The sequence below is a fragment of the Eretmochelys imbricata genome, chromosome 4, assembly GCF_965152235.1.
Source record: "Eretmochelys imbricata isolate rEreImb1 chromosome 4, rEreImb1.hap1, whole genome shotgun sequence".
NCBI lineage: Eukaryota > Metazoa > Chordata > Testudines > Cheloniidae > Eretmochelys > Eretmochelys imbricata.
Window position 1 is genome coordinate 127991208 of NC_135575.1, and position 12175 is coordinate 128003382.

Sequence of the window (12175 nt, forward strand, 5' to 3'; positions counted from 1 at the left end):
GATACTAACAAATTTATCTGAGCATAAGCTTTCATCATCCGATGAAGTGAGCTGTTGCTCATGAAAACTTATGCTCAGATAAATTTGTTAGTCTCTAAGGTGCCACAAGTACTCCTTTTCTTTTTGTGAATACAGACTAACACGGCTGTTACTCTGAAATAATACTACAAAAATTCATCATCAAAGTGACAAACTGATAGCACTTCTTAAAGGAAGGACTCATGCAAGCTGCTCATAGAGAGAGTTAGTGAATCCTGATCTGCAGCATCCGGTCATTGGTCTTTTTTAGACACAGGAAACCAGTTTTTCTGAACTCTACTCCACTTCGGGACTGATTCTGATCTAGCTCAGTGCCCAGCAGAGCTAAGGTCAAGAGCACCAAACCTATTCCTGGTTTTTCAACTGTGATTATGGCAGATTTGAAATCAGGACTCCAGAAGGAGGGGATTTGCAGCTTTTTAGTTAGAAAGAACCTTTATACAGCATTGGTTCTGTAAAGCTGAGCAGTTTGCTTCCGTAGCTCCAAATGGGGAGAGGAAGGTGGTTTAATTTCAATGGCGTTGGACATACTTGGGACAAAGTCAGTTCTCAGTTACGTTCATGCCACTCCATTAAAGCCAACGCCACTGCAGTGGTGCCCATGACAGCAAAATTTGCTCCATCGGACTGAAATTCACTGGTGATATTTACCCCTCTGCAGACGGCCAGTACAAGATCTAGGCCCCACTTACACCCTCAAAACAAATTAGGGCTTAAGTGGAACCTCATAATAATAAATAATAATAATTAATCATTAATAACAGAATAATAGAATCTTACGGTTAGAAGGGACCACTAAGGTCATCTAGTCTAATCCCCTGCCAAGATGCAGGATTTGTCGTCTATGTGCATAAATGGGCATATGGCTTGTGCTGGCCTTCTGAAGGGGCGTGAATTTCACCTACAGACTTGAATAAAAGGTTACTGTTGGGATTTACTTCTGAGAAAAGATGAAGTCAATATGTACAACAGCTCAGGTGGATCAGAGAATTTGGCCTGTTGTGACATAAACACACTGTCGATTTACAATGCAGTCATTGTAACTCAGCCTTGTCGTTTTCCCATTCCTCTTTCCACTGCAAGTCACACCTGTCAATCTCCATAACCTGTCAATTAGACATTTACTATCTGTTGGGGCTAAATGTGCCACTTCCACGTGCTAGCTGGAAACCTGTAATCACCTCACACCTTCTTATCAGAGACTAAAACTACATTTCTCTTGCTTTTCTTACCTTTTATAGCAGTTTTGCTCGCTGTAAATCTGTCTCCACTGGGGATGCCTCATTTAGATACATTTACTGCTGGAGAGACTGAGTTTATTTAACTCTCTAATTGACTCCAGGTCTATAAATTCTAGCCATCACCTTCCAGTCAGAATTGAGGGTTTCTGACTATGTAGATGTTTGTATTTTACAGATGCTGAGTTAAATTCTGCTTTTAGTTACATCAGTGTCAATTCAAAGTTAATTCTGTTAATTTAAGTGGAAAAAGAAAAGGAGTACTTGTGGCACCTTAGAGACTAACCAATTTATTTGAGCATAAGCTTTCGTGAGCTACAGCTCACTTCATCGGATGCATACTGTGGAAACTGCAGAAGACATTATATACACAAAGACCATGAAACAATACCTCCTCCCACCCCACTCTCCTGCTGGTAATAGCTTATCTAAAGTGATTACTCTCCTTACAATGTGTATGATAATCAAGTTGGGCCATTTCCAGCACAAATCCAGGTTTTCTCACCCTACGCCCCTCCACACACAAACTCACTCTCCTGCTGCTAATAGCCCATCCAAAGTGACCACTCTCTTTACAATGTGTATGAAAATCAAGGTGGGCCATTTCCAGCACAAATCCAGGTTTTCTCCTCACCCCCACCTCCTTCCAAAAACCACACACACAAACTCATTCTCCTGCTGGTAATAGCTTATCCAGAGTGACCACTCTCCTTACAATTTGTATGAAAATCAAGGTGGGCCATTTCCAGCACAAATCCAGCTTTTCTCAGCCCCCCCGCCCAAACACTCTCACTCTCACTCTCTCCCTCTTACTCTCTCTCTCCCTCTCACTCTCTCTCTCTCTCATACGCTGCTCCGGTATAGCAGAGAAGCGGTTCCTCTGCCAATGTGAAAGCTGAGGGTGGGCCTGCCATTGCTTCAAATATCCATGACCACTTCTGCTGGTTTATGCTGCACATCAGGTTATCTGAGTTTTAGTTAAAGCATCAGCTCCCTGGCAAGCAGATGAAGCAAGAGGTGGTAACAGAGGGAAATCCCACCCTCCATGTGTTGGAGTGACATTACAAGCAGCTTCTCTGGGTTTCTACTTGCATGGCTGCGTTTTGCTTCAGGGAGTCTTTGTGACATACATGTATTTGTGACCTCCATACTTCATCACTGTAAAATGCAATATGCCTCGCAACAAACCTATCAACCTAACAGCTACATTTGGTCCATAAAACTGCAGCCCACTCAGCCATCATCACAGACTGCCAAGACCACACCACCACAGTGCTGTGCCCTGTTCACTGCTTCTCCACTAAAGAGCAGGTCAATTCGAGGTTTCGCATCTCATCTTTAAAGTCTTCCATAGGAACAGCCACCTTACCGGCCTCCTCTTGTACCCTCATGATTTCCAGTGGGAGGCGCGCCTCACCGGAACAATCCATCTCCGGCGTGTGCCGCATGTAGAGGAAGCACAGCTTTCCCGGGGCCTGTTCCGTCACTCCAGACCTCATTTCCATGGGCCGGAGAGCAAGATACAGAGATCTCTCTGGGTTCACTTCAATACAGTCGTGGAGTGCTCGGATACCACAGTGATGGGAGAAGGAGCACAGACCCTTAGATTGGCAGATTCTGAGGCCCTTTGACAAGACTATGAACACCGGGAGTGGGGATGCCACCAGCATCGGCCATGTCATCCCACTGATCAATCTGCTGGGGAAAAACTAAATATCCAATGGTTGAGTGGTAGAAGGATAATGACTACATGTGCCTGGTATTAGCCCCAAATTCTTTCATGCACTGAAACCAAACTGCCAGCATAGGACTCCAATCATAGGACTGGAAGGGACCTTGAGAGGTCCTCTAGTCTAATCCCCTGCACTAATGGCAGGACTAAGTATTAAATAGACCATTCCTGACTGGTGTTTGTCTAACCTGCTCTTAAAAATCTTCAATGACAGAGATTCCACAACCTCCCTAGGCAATTTAGTCCAGTGCTTAACCACTCTGACAGTTAGGAAGCTTTTCCTAATGTCCGACCTAAACCTCTTGCTGCAATTTAAGCCCATTGCTTCTTGTCCTATCCTCAAAGGTTAAGAAGAACAATTCTTCTCCCTCCTCCTTCTACCAACATTTTATACACTTGAAAATTTATGTCCCCTCTCCAGACTAAACAAACCCAATTTTTTCAATCTTCCCTCATAGGTCATGTTTTCTAGACCTTTAATCATTTTCATTGATCCTCTCTGGACTTTCTCCAATTTGGCCACATCTTTCCAGGAATGTGGTGCCCAGAACTGGACACAATACTCTAGTTGAGGCCTAATCAGTGCAGAGTACAGCGGAAGAATTACTTTTCGTTTCTTGCTTATAACACTCCTGCTAATACATCCCAGAATTATGTATGTTTGTTTTTTTTGCAACAGTATTACACTGTTGACTCATGTTTAGCTTGTGATCCACTGACCCCCAGATCCCTTTCCATAGTACTCCTTCTATGCCATTATCTAAATCATTGATGAAGATGTTGAACAGAACCGGACCCAGAACTGTTCCCTGCGGGACCCCACTCATTATGCCCTTCCAGCATGACTGTGAACCACTGATTACTCTCTGGGAATGGTTTTCAAACAGGTTTTGCACCCACCTTATAGTAGCTCCACAAGGAGGGCTTATGTGGTATTTCAATTACAAAATAGAAATAAAAGAAATAAAAATTAAAAATCAACAAACCAAACAAACATGTTTTTCCAACTAGCTCCAGTTTTATTCCATTCAGAGATTTGCTCCCCATGGAGAAATCTTTAGATGCCTGGAGAGGCCATCTTTGTGGGCATTTTGCACCAAAGGAGAGGCACAAAGGGCTGTATTGAGGATAAGGATCTGGCCCATGGCCTTTCACTGGGGAGCAGGGGTCAGAAGGTAGGTCTTAACACAGTGTGATCACTATAAACATAGCATATTTATATATAAGGTATTTGTTCTATATCCAAGCTGGGTAAAATGCCAGAACTAGATATTTATACCTTCTGTCTCTTTAAATCGGGGACTCTTCGCCAGGTCAGCAGCACAGTTCTAGGGAGGAGAAAGTGTTTTGCTGCAGGGTCTGAGCTTTTAACTTGTGTTTGCTGAAATTATTTGACCAAAAATATTTCTGGCGGAAAAACAAAGTTTCATCACAAATGAATTTTGTCACAGGAAAACTGGTTTTCAGTTTTTTTTTTTTTAAATTTGGATGGAACATTTAAAAATAAAATGAAAATTTTTGTTTTTAATTGAAATGCATTTTGTGTCTTGAAAATGCAACTTTAAATTTGTTTTTGAAATTTCTCATTTTTATTTCCCCTTTTCTTTTTCTCCCTTTCTGCCAAAGAATTCTGGAGAATGAATAAGGTACAGGGCTCTCCCACCTTCCCCACTGTAATTTTTCAAAAATGTCTCAACTTTGGAGAAAAGATAGAGGGGCAAAAAGAGAACATGGGGGAAATGTTGGGATATTGTTAATTTTATTGCACTCAGGGGCAAAAAGGGGAAAAAAGGAAATGGTGGGAAAAAAGAAACTGAGAAATTAAAACAATAGTTAAATATATTTGACATTTAAAAAAATCCATTTTGAATCCCATGAAATGGAAACGAGTTTCAAATTTTTTGGCAAAATTTGCTTTTCCATTTTAAAACCAAACTCTATTTGTAATGCTCCCACAGCAAGCTGTGCTCTTTGAATTTGCAGTTGCTATAACTTTTTAGGTAAACTTTCATTGTTTGCAGAGATGTTCTTAAGCTTAAATAACTGTCACAGAAGTAAGTCACAAACTATGCCTTTGTTAAACTGGGCATGTATTTGTTAGTCCCATCAGAAAGTCACAGCACACAGTTGTAATGTAAATCAGAGGGATACAAAGAGGAAAGCATTCTGACCTGAGTTTAGGACTTGGAGAAGTGGTTATCGGACACAGCAAATACTAGGCAATTGTGATTTGATTACACTTAAAGTTCAGTAGCACTTTTGGATTAAATCTTAAGGAAGCATATTGTGATCAGTTAGAAAAGTGGTATAGGTTTCAGACTGCAGCGAACATAAATAGTCCATCTGGATCCCGCTGTAGTATTTGTGAACCATCTCTTCTGTGTTTTTGCAGTAACTATGCAATGATAACCCAATTCTGCTGGAAGTCCTTGGACATTACTGGAATATAAATGATCATTAATAAGCAATCTAGGCTTGCAAGAGGCCAAGTTATGCCTGCAGTAATTCCAGTCCTGGAGCAGCCCAGGTTCATGAGGAAGTAAAGACAGCTTAAAGCCAAGGCTGTGAGTTCTGTGCTGTAGGCCTGTTGGGTATATATACACTGCAATTTGACACTTGCAGTTAGTCTATGGCAGCTGACTCGGGCTCAGGTTAAGGAGTTATTTAATTGTGGTTTAGATGTTCTGGCTCAGGCGACTCTGAGTTCTAGGACCCTGTGAGGTGGGAGGGTCCCAAGCATCTATACTACAATTAAAACACCCCTTAGCCTGAGTCAGCTGGCACAGGCCAGCCACAGTTGTCTAATTGCAGTGTAGACATACCCTAAGAGCTGCAGCACAGAACTTCACCCCTAGAGTCTGGATTCTAATGCTAGTCATGTCAATGACCGGCTGTGTGACCTTGGGTTAATCATTTTCCCTCTCTGTGCTTCCATTTCCCCTTGAATTAGACCTAAGTGGGAAACTGTTTTTCCCTGCCCCCCGCCCCCCATTTTTTTTTTGAGATTTCAATTTTTTTTCCTAAAATCATGATGAAAAGTTGAAATCTTGAAAAGTTTCTCACACTAAAAATCCAAACTCAAAATCTTGGTTCAGTTAAAACTTTTTATTTCAATACTTAAAAAAAACCCAACAAACATTTTGGATTTCAAACCATTTTTCATTTAATTTTTTAAATCTAATTATATTAGATTTAAAAAGAAATAATTTTGAACCAAGAATTTTTCTTGTAAAAACTATCAAAATGAAACACTTTCACAATTTTGAAACTTATTTTTGAAAAATTTTCAAGCTGAGAAGTTTCCATCTGACAAATTGGGACTTTCCTGATGAAAACTTTTGTCAAAAAATTCCAGACCAGCTTTATCTCCTACGCTTTATTTGTCTTGGGGACCATTAATTCTTTGGGGCAGGGACTGTCTCTTACTATGTGTTTGTACAGCTCCTAGCACAATGGGGCCTCAGGCTTGGTTGGGGCCTTTAGGTGCTACCATAACAAGTAATTATTATTGGTAACAGCTGTAAATGTGGCTATTGATTTATTACAATACAAAGCTGGGGCACTCAGCGTGACCTACCATTGGCCCATCAGTATCAGCAACCGGGATTCAGAGAGATAAATGGTTCTGGGGGCAATTTAATGACCGGATTCTGCAAGTGAGATTGATGGAGCTCCATGCAGGCACAGGGGTCAATGCATGGAAGGTCACTTCCAGTATCAGGGTCTGAGAGTTTCCTGGATTTTCATGAGCTCCAGAACTCCCCTCTGCTTTTCCTTATTCCAAACCTTACTCCCACTTAGACTGTTTCTTAAACAAACTTCCTGGTTATCAGTTCTTTGGACACTTATTAACTTTTCTCCAAAGAACTATTGTCAGGGATCTTTAATTTTATTTATTTTAAAAAAGAGGAGAGTGTAAAAAGCTGTTATGAACAGCTGTACAATAAATATAATTAACTGGTCATTGATTTTTTGACAGTTGGCAGCGCCATTTCATGGGTGAAATATCAGATTTATAATGATTCAGACCTGTAAATAGTGGGTTGCCTACAATGACAAGAGGCTTTAAACATTTCAAGTCCTTATTGGTGGGGTTAAAACACAATTTCATGTTATGCTGCAAATATCCACACTTGCCCCCCTGGCCCCTCCTGAAAAGAATGGGAAGAAAGCAATGAAATGCTTCTTCATAAAGCATTTACTGCCTGCATTCTGTTGACATGTTGTGGGATGGCAGTGAGCTTCAGAGCCAGTGCAAAGCTGAAAGCCCCTGCTTTTATTATCAGTTAGGGAGAACATCTGTCCCAGGCCTTTGCCTTGACAGGGTAATTTTCCCAAATCATGCAGCAAAAACAAACTCCCCCAATGAAAATAACTGGTTAACAACTTAGATGGGTGAAACATAATTAGTTTCCTGCCACGCAAGATATCTGACATCCTGATCTCTTGAGAATAACCACTCATCCACGTAAGAATGGCCATACTGGGTCAGACCAATGGTTCATCTAGCCCATCATCCTCTCTTCCAAAAGTGGCCAGTGCCAGGTGCTTCAGAGGAAATGAACAAAACAGAGCAATTATTGAATGATCCATTCGCTGTCCTTAACTCCCAGCTTCTGGGAGTCAGAGGTCAGAGACACACAGAGCCTGGGATTGCATCCCTGACCTAGGGTTGCCAGGCATCCAGTTTTCGACCGGAATGCCCGATCAAACAGGGACCCTGGTGGCTTCGGTCAGCACAGCTGACAGGACTGTTAAAAGTCTGGTTGGCTGCAGTGGCCAGTTCCACACGGCTCTCGGAAGTGTCCCTCTGGCTCCTAGGAGCAAGAGCAGCCAAGGGGGCTCCACGTACTGCCTGTGCCCCCAACACAGGTGCTGCTCCGAGTGCTGGCTCTGCAGCTCCCATTGGCCAGGAACCATGGCCGCCCTGGTGCCTGGGAGGCACGTGAACTGCTGGCTAGCTCACAGCCCTGCCTCTTCCACCCAAGGCCCTGTCCCTTCTGCACCCCTGGAACCCAGTCCTCCCCATGGCGGTCGCCAGCCCCCGCCCCAGGCTGGCTAGTGCCCGCAGCACTCCCAGCCCCGGAGCTCCAGGAGGGAGAGCATGCGGCGGTGCTGCAACCCCGGGAATGGAGTGTGGGAGGGGCCACGCCTGGCTGTTTGGGGAGGCTCAGCCTCCCCATCTGCCACTTATGGCCCAGAGCCCGCACCCTGAACCCCATTCCGTGCCCCAACCCCCTGCCCCAGCCCAGAGCCCCCTCCCACACTCTGAACCCCTCAGCCCCAGCCTGGAGTCCCCTCCTGCACACCAAACCCCTGATCCCTGGCCCTACCCGAGAGCCCAAACCCCCAGCCAGAGCCCTCATCCCTCCCACACCCCAATTCTCTGCCTCTGCCTGGAGCCCCCTCCTGCACCCTGAACCACTCATTTATGGCCCCAGCCCAGAGCCCCTACCCACACTCCAAACCCCTCGGCCTCATCCCCCAGCCTGGAGCCCCTTCCTGCACCCCAAACCCCTCATCCCCGCCCCCACAGATCCCGTCCCCCCAGCCAGAGCCCTCACCCCTCCTACACCCCTGCCCTAGCCCAGTGAAAAAAGAGCAAGTGAGTGAGGGTGGGGGAGAGTGAGTGATGGATGGAAGGGGGATGGAGTGAGTGGGGGTGGGGCCTCAGAGAAGGGATGGGGCAGGGCACGGTGTTCAGTTTTCTGCAATCAAAAAGTTGGCAAACCTACCCTGACCACCTCGGATAATAGCCATTGATGGACCTATGTGACATGAACTTACCTAATTCTTTTTTGAACCCAGTTATATTTTTGGCCTTCATAACATCCACTGGCAATGAGTTCCATAGGTCGACTGTGAAGATGTTATGTGAAGATGTACTTCCTTATGTTTTTTTTAAACCTGCTGACTATTAATTTCATTAAGTGATCCCTGGTTCTTGTGTTATATAAAGGGATAAATAACACTCTCCTACTTACTTTTTCCATACCATTCATAATTTTATAGCCCTCTATCATACTCCCCGTTAGTCATCTATTTTCTAAGATGAACAGGCCCAGTCTATTTTACCTTACCTCATATGGAAGCTGTTCCATACCCCTAACACTTTTGTTACCCTTCCCTGTACCTTTCCAGTTCTAATATATCTTTTTTTGAGATGGGATGACCAGAACTGCACGCAGTATTCAAGATGTGGGCATATCGTGGATTTATATAGTGGAATTATGGCATTTTCTGTTTTATTATCTGTCCCTTTCCTAATGGTTCCTAACGCTCTGTTAGCCTTTTTGCTACTGCATGCTGAGCAGCTGTTTTCAGAGAACTATCCATGGTGATTCCAAGGTCTCATTCTTGAGTGGTAACAGTTAAATCAGACCCCATCATTTGTATGTGCAGTTGGGATTATGTTTTCCAATGTATATTACTTTGAATTTATCAACATTGAATTTCATCTGCCATTTTGTTGTCCAGTCACCCAATTTTGTGAGATGCCTTGGCAGTCAGCTTTGGGTTTAACCATCATGGGTAATTTTGTATCATCTCCTAAATTTGCCATCTCACTGTTCACCCCTTTCTCCAGATCATTTATTAATATGTTGAACAGCACAATTCTCAGTAGTGATCCCTAACCCTGCTATTTACACCTCTACATCATGAAAACTGACCATTAATTCCTACCTTTTGTTTCCTATCTTTTAGCCACTTACTGATCCATGAGAGGATCTTCCCTCTTATCCCACGACTATTTACTTTGCTTAAGAGTCTTTGGTATGGAACCTTGTCAAAGGCTTTCTGAAAGTCTATATACTATTGGATAACCCTCGTCACGTGCTTGTTGACACCCTCAAAGAATTCTAATAGATTGGTGAGGCATGATTTCCCTTCACAAAAGCAGTGTTGACTGTTCCCCAACATAGCATGTTCATCTATGTGTCTAATAATTCTGTTAGTTACTATAGTTGTAATCAGTTTGCCTGATACTGAAGTTAGGCTTACTGGCCTGTAATTGCCCGGGTCGCTTCTGGAGCCTTTTTTAAAAATCATTGTTACATTAGCTACTCTCCAATCATCTAGTACAGAGGCTGTTTTAAGGGATAGGTTATATACCACAGTTAGAAGTTTTGTAATTTCATATTTGAGTTCCTTCAGAACTCTTGGTGAATATCATAGGTTCCTGATGACTTATTACTGTTAAATTTATCTATTTGTTTCAAAACCCCCTCTACTAACATCTCAATCTGGGACAGTTTTTCTTCTAACTGCCTCTTTTATTCTGCTATCTTTCTCTATGCTGTTGGTACCTAGGTGTACCATGATCACAGCAGCTATTAAAAATACAACAGCCCTAATTCTGATCTTACTTACATCCGGGTCAGTTGAGAGTAACTTCATTGCAATCCTATTTTACTCCAGTGTTTGTTAGTAGCCTTTTAAATTAAAACATCTCGTGCTGGATATTTAAGGATAAAGTTCTCAAACCAGCTTCTGCAATTCTGTACAAGTTTTAAACATTCTCCCATGTGCAAACAGAAAACTTGGCGTATGCAAATTTGGTAGTTAGATGCAAATTTGCCTGGTCTGTGTGCACAAATGCTCCTTCCCTTGTGTAACTTCATGCATGCAGAAAGTTTGCTGATGTCTCTTTAGGGGCCATGTATGAAAATATGGCCCTTCATTTAAGGATTTAAATGCACAGTGTCATGGCATGGACAAATTTTACACTGGACTGAGTCTGGAATGGGGTTAATGGTTTGTCCTGGTGACAGGGACTCTGCATCAGTGGCAGATTAGCCACTGGGCCAGTGGAAGCCCCCGTGCCCGAACCCAGCTCCCCAGCAGGAATGCAAGGTAGGTGGGCAGGGCAAGCCCTCATGCCCTGACCCCATTTCCCTGGCAGAAGCGCCAGGGGTGGGGGGACTGCAGATGAAAGGGATGGGGAGGGGCCCACACTTAGTCTGGCCCAGGGCCTCACAAACCCCTAATCCACCTCTGCTCTGTATAACCTGCCAGCAATGTCTACCCTGGAGGGGAGACACTCTAGCAGGTAGGAATGAAAAGAGAGGAAGCAGGCTTCAGAGGCAGGCTGCACTGACAGAAATAGAAGGAAGAAGGATCCAGGAGAGCAAAGCAATCTGGAAAGAGTTACCCCGGCTAAGAGTAGGTAAATTGGAGAAGATTTGAGTTGTCTTTGATCTTATTGTTCATTTCTTTATTCATAAGGCCAGACTAAAGGAAGGAGGTGAGTTTTGTGCATTCAAACTCGTAGGTGTCCTATTTTCACATCCTGTCACCTCCACACAAAAGTGATCAAATCTTTGTATGACAAACCACTCTTTAATAGGGTTTTCTTATGGGTAACCTCCTTACTGATTATGTGAACAATGGTTAGAGCTCAACAAGCTTATGCACAAGTGTTTGCATGTGCAAAGCAGCATACACATAGGAGGAGGCCCAACTCAGACCTGTGTGAAAAAACCAGGCCCTATATGCCATTGAGGGCCAAGATGGCAGTTACTTCCTTCTGCTAGGAGATCAATCAAGCTGAGTAGCTAGAGAGACTCTCCATCTCCCCTCCCCACCCCCGCTGCTTTACAAAACGGAGATTTTCAAGTTTGCCAAGGGAATTGGGAGAGGAAGGGTGGTCTGGCAGTCAGGGAACTAGCCTAGGACTTGGAACACCAAGGTTCACAGACTTCCTGTGTGACCTTGGTCAACTTCCTTTGGACTTGACTACATGAGAAAGTTATAAAGGAAGAGTTAAACAGGAGAGGTAGAACTCCCTGTGTGAATGCAGTGATTCTGGAATAAGAGTAACTCTTTTTGGTTTAGCTTAAACTCCTTCCAGAGTGACATAAGCTAAACCAAAAAAGGCACTCTTATTCCAGAGTGAGTGTGTTCACACAGGGCGTTGCACTGGTATAACTATAGGAGGTTAAATTCACATCTTAGTTTATGCTGGTATACCTGTCCCATGTAGATAAGCACAGGGACTGTCTAGCCCTCAGTTCCCCATCTGTAGAATGATAACGGCACTTCCCTACCTCACGCAGGTGTTATGAGGAGAAATAGGTGACAGGTGTGCAGTTATATGGCAATGGGGGGGCCATATAAGTACCATAGATAGATTTCATTACCCAGTTCCCACTTAAGTGAATTTAAT